Source organism: Coenobita brevimanus, chromosome 104, assembly GCF_032717465.1.
Source record: "Coenobita brevimanus isolate Jiangsu-jjx chromosome 104, ASM3271746v2, whole genome shotgun sequence".
NCBI classification, from domain to species: Eukaryota; Metazoa; Arthropoda; class Malacostraca; order Decapoda; family Coenobitidae; genus Coenobita; species Coenobita brevimanus.
The window spans coordinates 29,985,814-29,995,560 of record NC_137057.1 but is presented as its reverse complement, the minus strand read 5'-3'; positions in this window follow the sequence as shown (position 1 = coordinate 29,995,560).

The window sequence follows — 9,747 nt, the reverse complement described above, 5'->3', positions numbered from 1 at the left end:
GGCCTGGAATGTGACAGAATCAGTGGAAGGTAAACTAATTCCTTCTCAAACAGCAATGAAAATGTCAGTGTCGGAATTACCTTTGACAGTCAGGAAGAGCTCAACTTGGGTGAGTGAGCAGATTAAAGTCAAACAACTTACAGAGCAGCAGCTCTCAACGTTTTTCGGGTCGCACCCCCTTAGCCTTGATTCACATATATCCACGTCCCTCCACTCCTCCGCCATCATCAGACTCTAATCAGTTACTGTTGCTATTACTGATGCCGCAGCTTTATAAGGGCGTCAACACAGTTGAATAGAAGCTGCATTAGTCCTTCTGCAAACCACTAAGATAACTGACAGAGAACAAGACCCTCTCTTTCTCTTGTTTTTAGAGTCAAGCTACATTTCACAAAACAACCTACAATAAACACACAAGTCGAAGATTTTCAAATCCTACCATCCTCAGAACGCCGTATAAGTTTAACCATCGAGGCAGCCAATGAGCGATCAGCTTAACTCTTCAGCTTGGCCCACCTGTCTCCACCAGATTCATCTGAATCGTATATAAGCATCCACCCACGACAGAACCATCAGACTTCAAGTCTGTTGCTTGGCCAGGCCAGTTCTCACCATGCCCGACAAGAGAGCGACTTCACCCACCTCTGCTCACGCCTTCGACTCGTTGAGGGGGGCATCTTGCAGCAGATCAAAGTCGCCGAGAGCCGAGAAGATCGTGGGGACCGTGAATTGGTTCAACGTGAAAGCTGGGTGCGGGTTCATCAAGCGCCAGGACACTGGTGCTGATGTTTTCATGCACAGACTTGGGATCGCTGCACCAAATTCACGGCACCTCCAACGCTCTCTAGGCGAGGGTGAGACGGTGGAGTTTCCTCTCCTTCAGTCTTCCAGAGGTCCTGTGGCTAAGGATGTCTCTGGACAGGGAGGTGTTGCTGTGCAGGGCTCTGCATATGCACGGTGACGCCCCACGGCTCGGAGGCGCCGGCCTAAGGGTCCTGGAATCTCTGGGGAGATAAACACCATCGTTGCGATGTGCATCGCGACTGCAGAAGTTTTTTGTGGGGGTGACAAGGCGGCTTTGCGCGTTCTCCTCCCTCAGATCTTCGAGGAGAACGGGCTGCCACACCTTGCCATCCCTCGGAGCTTTGCTGGCGATGCATGTTCGGCCCCTTGTCAGAAGCATCAGGCCCGGCAGCTGCAGCCACTATGACCCCGCAGTACACCGCGGAAACGGCTGCAGCTTGATGCCCCTCTCAACAGAGCAACTGGCTCTTCCTTGATCACCGACCCGGAACCGACAATGGACATGGAAATTGGATCCACTATCGTCGAGGTCCACCCTCCGCCGTCAGCAGCCGAGAGAGGACGGGCCACTTCTCCCGTCCCTTCAGCCCATCTAGACGTTGAGGGCCCTCCTTCCTCGGTGCCTCTATCAGCTGCTTGGAGTTTGGTGGATCTCGCTGAGTGTGCTGCATCTTCTGTTGCCATAAGATCTTCTTCTCCATCTTCACCTCCACCTAAAAAGAAGAAACGGAAGGGCAAGGGCAAACGTAAGAGCAAGGGCGACCCTCCATCTGTTGCCCAGCGTATTGCTGACGCCCTTCCGCCCATCGATGCCTCGATGGCCGCCCACCTGGCCTCAGCTAATGATTCTGATCTTCAGGAGATGCTCCTTGACCTTTTTACCCCTGCTGATCCCGATGATCCTTCAGCTCCTCTTTTTCGCCAGCTGTATGTCGACCTCAGGGAGGCATACCTAGATCAGTCCATCTCTGGCGACCTGGAGTCCCGCCTGTTTGCTTCCCTGGCTCACGATCCGCCTCGCTCTGCTGTGTTAGACTTCATCGTCATTCGGTTGCTCTCTTAAGAGCCGTCTGTTTTTTTCACACTATTTCCCTGATGGGCTCTCTGGTTTGCCCGTGTCCCCACCCCTGTTGTGGGGCAAATATTAAGAAAAAAAAAAAAAGACAGAACCATTACTCGCAGCCCATCTCTCGTCGCGGCAAGACCTCCCGGCGGGACCTGCTCTCCACAGCAGCAGTATCAGCCGAGGGACGGGCCCGTCGTTTCTATCTGAGGGAGTGCCCTGGTCTGCCCACCAGGAGGTCGAGGCTCCTCCGCCCTAGACTACCCTGCCGACGACCCTCCCTCCGCCACGACCTGGACCGGGGCTGTACCATCTGTGACGACCAGGACCGGGCCTCCCCTCTGTGATTCCACTTGCTGCTGCTGGAGAGCTGGAGCAAGTTTACGTCGCCCTTTCCACCATGGGCATTGGGGTTAAGGGCAGCGTTGGGGCGGTTTTTCCACCTGAGCTCGTCAGTGCCTCCTCCATCGACGCCTTGTCATCTACCTGGCTCTTGTCCCGCCCTGCCCTCTTTTGACCATCGTGCTGCCGGCCTCACTATCCACCATTGAGTCATTTTGGGGCTTCCATCTGAGCTCGTCGGCGCCTCCTGCATCAGCATCACGAAGTCTACACTGCTCTCACGTCCCGCCCTGCCTCGTCGATCATAGGACAGCCGATCTCACCACCAACCATCACACCTTCCCCTACCTCTGCCGCCTTTCCCTCGTTCACCAGTTTGCCGTCCCTGCCACGCTCTCATTTGAGAGCTACTTTCTGCATGTTCCCTGACGGGCTCTTATGTTTGCCCGTGCCCCAACAAGTGCGGGGCGAATATCACAACAACAACAACAATGATAGAACCATTGGATCGGGCTAATGTATGGTCCGGCCTTCACTAAAGGTGAAGGAAGTCTTTAAACGAACAAACGACAGAATCATTAGATGTAGCCTGAAAATGGAACAAGATAGTTCCGAAACGTCGCTACCCTTTGGGGAACTCCGAAAGAATCTTCAAGATCACCAAAAAATTGTACAGCAAATATAAATCATACTATCACGATCCCTAATATCTTTACCCCACTGGCTGGAAGGAAGTTGAAGCCAGGGCTGAAGAAGTTGGGATATTGTAGGTTTGAGTGTGATCCACAAAATAGAAGAAAAAGTAATTCAGCTCGAAGACAGCAACCACCTATTTTACTACAAAGGAAGACAGAATGAAAGAGTTAGTGGTGTAGGATTTCTAATTAACAGAAATCTTGCAGACAACACTGTTCAGCAGTGTATCTGACAAAGCAGTATTGGTTGTCATTAGACTGTGCAAAAAATATACCCTGAAAGTAATACAAGTATATGCACCAATTTCTCAAAGCTCAAATGAAGAAATGGAAACATTCTATGATGACATCTCCCAGATTATGGAAGAAGAAAAGATCACATATACTATACTCATGGGAGACTTCAATGCAAAAGTTGGGAAGTTGAAAAATGGAGAAGCATGTATGGGAAAATTTGGAGTGGGAGAAAGGAATGAATGAAGTGAAATGCTGGTAAACTCCTGAAATGTTTGACATGAAAATAATGAACACAATCTTTTACAAAAGAACAGGGAGAAAGTGGACCTGGAGAAGCCCAGATGGAGAAACAAAGAATGAAATCGACTTCACTATAGCAGATAAGAATAACACGATCACAAATGTCACAGTTATCAACAAAGTAAATATAGAAAGTGATCATAGAATGGTGGGTTGCACAGCCAGATTCAATTTCAGAAGTGAAAGAAAGATGATTAAAGATAAAAAGATATGCACAATAAAAGTAAACGAAAACAAATCAGCCTTTCAGTTGGAAATATGGAACAAATTTCAGTCTCTAAGTAATGCTGAATGTGACATTGATGAGCTGAGTGACAGACTAACAAAAGTGCTAAGAGGATTAGCGGAGGTAGTAGGAAAATCTAATACAACCAAAGTCAAGAAATGTTCAGAAAAGACAATCGAGCTTATGAAAAAACGAAAGGAAATAAAAGTAAAAAACAAAGAAAGATGAAACAGAACGAGCGGAATTAAATAAGCTTATCAACAAGAGATAAAAAGAAAAAAGAAAGAGAAACTTGGTTCAAAACCATCAAAAAAGGAAAAAATCTGAAACAGATCCGAAGTAAAATGGCACTAGGAAAACAACAAATGACATCACTGAAAGAAAAAAAAAAAACGCTGAAATCATTAAACGCAGAGATAAGATGGTGAAAATAGTTGAAGAATTTTACAAAGAACTGTATGCATCAAAGACAATAGCACTAATAGCTAACTTTTCACTTGACTTAAGTGAAATACCTGAGGTAACACCAGACGAAGTAAATATTTCTCTAAAAAATATGAACAGAGGGAAGGCTCGGAGAGAAGATGGAATAGTAACAGATTTACTGTTGGATGCAGGAGTAGAAATACAAAATAGGCTTGCTCACTTACTTACTCAATGTACAAAACGGAAGAAAATTCCCAAAACATGGTGTAATGCAATAGTTATTCTACTCTACAAAATAGGTGACCCAAATGATCTTAGTAACTATCGACCCATTAGCTTATTATCAGTCATTTATAAACTCTTCACTAAAGTCCTTACGAACAGAATAACAACAAATTTCGAGGAAAACCAACCTCGTGAACAGGCAGGAATCTTAAGCGGGTATTCCTCCACTGATCATCTACACACAATGAATCAGCTAATTGAGAAAACTACAGAATGTAATAAAAATTGTGCTTAGATTTTGTAGATTACGAAAAGGCTTTTGATTCAGTGGAGTACATAGCAATTATAAATTCACTGGAAGAACAAGGAGCGAATGAGAGCATTGTAAAAATGCTCGAAAACATAAAGTGGGAACTGCTACAGTTAAAATACATAAGGATTCGGAAAAAATTTAGACAGAGAAGGGAGTGCGTCAGGGAGATACAGTTTCACCACAATCATTTACAGCATGCCTAGAAAGTATTTTCAGAAAGCTAGACTTGCAAAACAAAAGAGTGAACATAGATGGAGAAAAGCTAAACCATTTAAGATTTGCAGATGACATTGTCCTAATCTCAGAAACAGCGGAGGCATTGCAAGAAATGTTAAATGACCTGAACAGAGAAAGTCTGAAAGTAGTGCTTCAAATGAACCGGAGTAAAACTAATGTTTAATCCACAAATACCAAAGAGCGTTATCAAAATAAGCGAAGAAATTCTTGAAGTCGACGAGTACAACTATTTGGGGTAAATACTAAAATTAACGAAAGATCATGATAGCAAAATAAAAAGACGCATTACAATTGGATGGAAAGCTTTCGGTAAACATAGAGACATTATGAAGAGTAGCTTGCCAGTTTATATGAAACGAAAAGTATATAACGAATGTATAATTCAAGCTATGACGTATGGTTGCGAGACCTGGAAACTAACATAATCAATGGAAAATAAATTAATCCGTTCTCAGACAGCAGTGGAAAGGTCAGTGTGGGGAATCTTTAAGAGACAGGAAAAGATCAACTTGGGTGAGAGAGCAGGCAAAAGTCAAAGATTTTATAGAAATTATAAAAGAACTGTAGAGGTGGGCAGGCCATATAGCAAGAATAAGGGATAGCCGATGGAGCAAGAGGCTGATTGACTGGATACCAAGAGATTTTAAGTGTAGCAGAGAAAGGCCAGACAGGAGGTGCAGAGATGAAATAGAGAAATTTGCAGAAACAACGTGGCAAAGATTGGCTCAGTCAAAAAATTCGTGGAAAAGGTTGGGGGAGGTCTTTGTTCAGCAGTGGATTTGTAATGGCTGATTATATATATATATATATATATATATATATATATATATATATATATATATATATATATATATATATATATATATATATATATATATATATATATATATATATATATATATATATATATATATATATATATATATATATATATATATCATTCTATCTATCTGTATATCTATCTATCTATCTATCTATCTATCCGCACCTCCTTTCTCACCTTGGGGTAGGGTGAGGAGTAGTAATGTCCAGACAGCCCAAATTTGCCCAATCCAATGGGCCACGCTTCCATTCAAGACCCCGGAATCCTGGCTCTATCTGATACGCCAAAAACATTCACCACGTTCTGTAGGTTCACATACACGTATCCGACAGAGTCAACCCGGATGCTGCCACGTTAAAAAGGAGTGCCAAATCCCTGATCATGATCTTCTTCTCACAATATTCATCCAGCCAGTTCGATCTCTTGTCAGTGCCCTAGCTTCACAAACTTCCAAACCTCTCTTCCTCACACACTCATCCACTTTATCCCCCCACCTACTCCTTGGTCTACCTCGCCTCCTCCCTCCTTCAAATTCTCTCAGATATACCTTTTTCACCACTCTCCACATGACCATACCATCTCAGTACACTCTCTTCGATTCTGGTGTCCACAGACTTCCTCACTCCACGTCTTTCACGAATCATATTATTTCGTATCCTATTCACTCTCTGTACTCCACATACATTCCTTAGCAGTCCCATCTCCACTGCTCTCACTCTTGGCTTTTCATTTTCATACCACACCATAGTCTCATATCCATATGTTAAAGTTGGCACTAACACTCTTTTATGCAAGCCTCGTGCAGCTGCAACACTCAAGCCTCTGTTTCTTATCAAAGCCTTCACTGCATCAGCTACTTACCTTCTCTGTGTCACTCTACTTTCCACTTCTTTTGCACATTTTCCTCTGTTTTCTATCACTGTACCAAGGTATTTGAACTCTCTCACCAATTCCAGTCTCTCTTCGTTCACTAACATCGCACTGGGAGTCACCTTCTCTCTCAATATCCGTCACTTTACTCTTTTCTACATTTACTGTCAAGGCACGACTTTCACAGACATCAGCAAAACTTTGCACTAGTCTACGAAGTTCTTGTCCCGTATTTGCAAGTAGTACTGCATCATCATCACACAACATATTTGAGATATTCCATCTATCACCGTTCATTATCAACTCCATCTCACTCTCCATTACTCGTGTTTTTAACTCTCTCATCATCCCATCCATATAAATATTGAACATCAATGAAGACATCACACAACCTTGACGCACGCCCACACCGATCGTGAACCATTCACTTAATTGCCCACTAACCCTTACACATGCTTCACTACCATCATAAAACTCTTGACGGCACCTAGAAGCTTACCATCTACACTGTACATACGCAAAACCTTCCACAATCATTCTCTGTCTACTTTGTCGTATGCATTTTCCAGATCCATGGATGCCATAATCACCTTATAGTCCTTCTCACAAACCTTCTCCACTATCTGTCTTACTGCAAATAATTGATCTACACATCCTCTGCCTATCCTAACTCCACCCTGTTCATCAATCACTAGGACTTCTGATATCTTTTTTACTTTCTCTATAATAATTCTTCCATATACCTTCCCTACCACACTCAGTAACTTGTGCCACGATAATTTCTGCACTCACTTCACTCATCTTTATATTTGTACAGGGGTAGTGTTACGGTCTTTTTCCACTCTGCTGGCACAGTTTCACTCATCCATGCGTTCTTACATATCTCCAACAAGCACTTCATTCCGCTTTCTCCACCACACTTAATCATCTCTACATACGCTTCAGCCCTAGCTGCTTTCCCATTTTTCAGCCGCATCACAGAACACCTGTGAAAGTGTCGCATTTCCTGGCACTACATTCCTTCTTTGCACACCTCCAAAACAATCGAGTTTACCGTGGCTCAGCACTCTCTTTTCCCAATCATCAGGCTTTCAAAATATTCTTTCCATCTGGTCCTTATTTCATCCACATGAGTTAAAAATGTACCACTTCCATCCCTCACACTTTCACATTTCTTTCTGCTGTCACTTCTACATTTCTGCACATCTTTTTCAGAATATCTTCCTATTTTCATAGTAATTTGCATTCATTTTTCTTCCTAGATCTTCATTTCCCTTCTTTTTCCTCTTGACTAGTGTCTTTACTTGCTTCTTGCTCTCAGTATATTCAGTTCATATTCCAAGTGAACCCCTGTCCTGTAACCACTCTAACCACTTCTTCCTCTTTTCCTCCATTGCTCTCTTAACCTCCTTCTCCCACCATGCCATACCTTTCTTCTTTGTTGTTATTCTTGCCACACCGCACACCACTTTAGGATTTCTAACTAAGCAATCCCTATATGCATTCCACATGCTGTCTAGATCCATTTCATTCCAATTCACTTATTCCAACACCTCCCCTACTTCGGACCTGTATTTATCTGCCATTTCTTTGATCCTTAGCTTCCCGACTTTCAGTCTTTCTCTCTGACTGCTCCTCTCTCTCCTGGTTCACCTCACTCCCCTCAGATTGATCTTGCATACCACAATCGTATGATCTGACAGACCTCCACATCGTCTTCTCACGGCCCTTGTATCAGGAATTATTTCCAGCATTGACCTCTCTACTAGCACGTAATCAATCAGGCTCCTCTCAACACGATCCCCGTTCCAGCTTCTTGTATATTTATGTGTATCTTTGTGTTCGAAATACTAGTTACGAATGCACAACCTCCTTTCCTGACACATATCCCTCAGTCGCTTCCCATTATCATTTTCTCTTGGTATTCCATAACAACCCGTTATATCCTCAGGACCAGTGTCTCCTCTTCCATTTATATCCCCCATAACGATCACTTTATAGCCCCTGGGCATTTCTCCCACTACTTCATCCAACTCATACCAAAACCTGTCTTTCTTTCTCTCTCTCTCTCTCACTCCTGTCTTCACACGGTGCATACGCTACAATCACCGCCACTTTCACCTACTCAAACTTGAACTTGACATACATACACCTCAAGCTGTCACATGTGTAATCTCTCATTCCACTCTGCCACACCTCATTCATCAACAAAGTAACTCCCTCCTTGCATTTTCCTCGCCCCTTCATGCCAGATCTTACACATTTCACATCCTCCCACTCCTCCACTTCACATCCTTTCATCTTTATTTCATCCAATGCCATCACGGCATATCTCGCACTCTTGAACACATTCACCACTTCCAGTCTATCTACTGTATCTATCTATCTATATAGATACATAGATAGATAGATAAATGGAGGAATAGATATAAGCCGATCTACGATAATAAAGGATAGATTTAAGAGGAAAACTTTGTATTGTTGTATACTGACTTGAAATGCATAGGGGCATTAAATGAATAAAAACAAAAGAAATAAAATTTTAAAATTGCCCAACCGTCAGTCAGGTCATCCCCCACTCGACGATGACCATCTTGTGTATGAAGAAGCCCGTCAGAAAACCGCAGTCCCGTGCAAAAAGGTTAATATTAAAGAAAATTATGTGTATCTTGTCAGACGCTGATGGAGCTGCGCCACTGGAGATGAACATGCTATTGGACGTAGGCTACTGTCTGCTCTCTGATTATTGCTTTCATCTTAAGTGCTGCTACTGTCTATCATCACCCTCTATCAAAGTCTTCAATTCTTTCTCATCTATTCTTCCCAGACATGATGATGCTCTTGAGATGGATCTCAATGATGGCGGCAGCATCGTTGCTGTGGTTGATAATGCTCTCTCTCTCTCTCTCTCTCTCTCTCTCTCTCTCTCTCTCTCTCTCTCTCTCTCTCTCTCTCTCTCTCTCTCTCTCTCTCTCTCTCTCTCTCTCTCTCTCTCAGTGATCTTGGAATCTCTGAGAAACATTTCATCTTTATCATAATGAAGTTTTGTTTCTAAATGTTGTACGTCGATCATACTTTCAGCCATGAATTTTTTGGCTGGGATTCACAGACTTGAGTTAGTTCTCACACCTTCTTGCACATTAATAACATGTTTAGCACCTTCATGAAAAAATATTTTAGCAATAT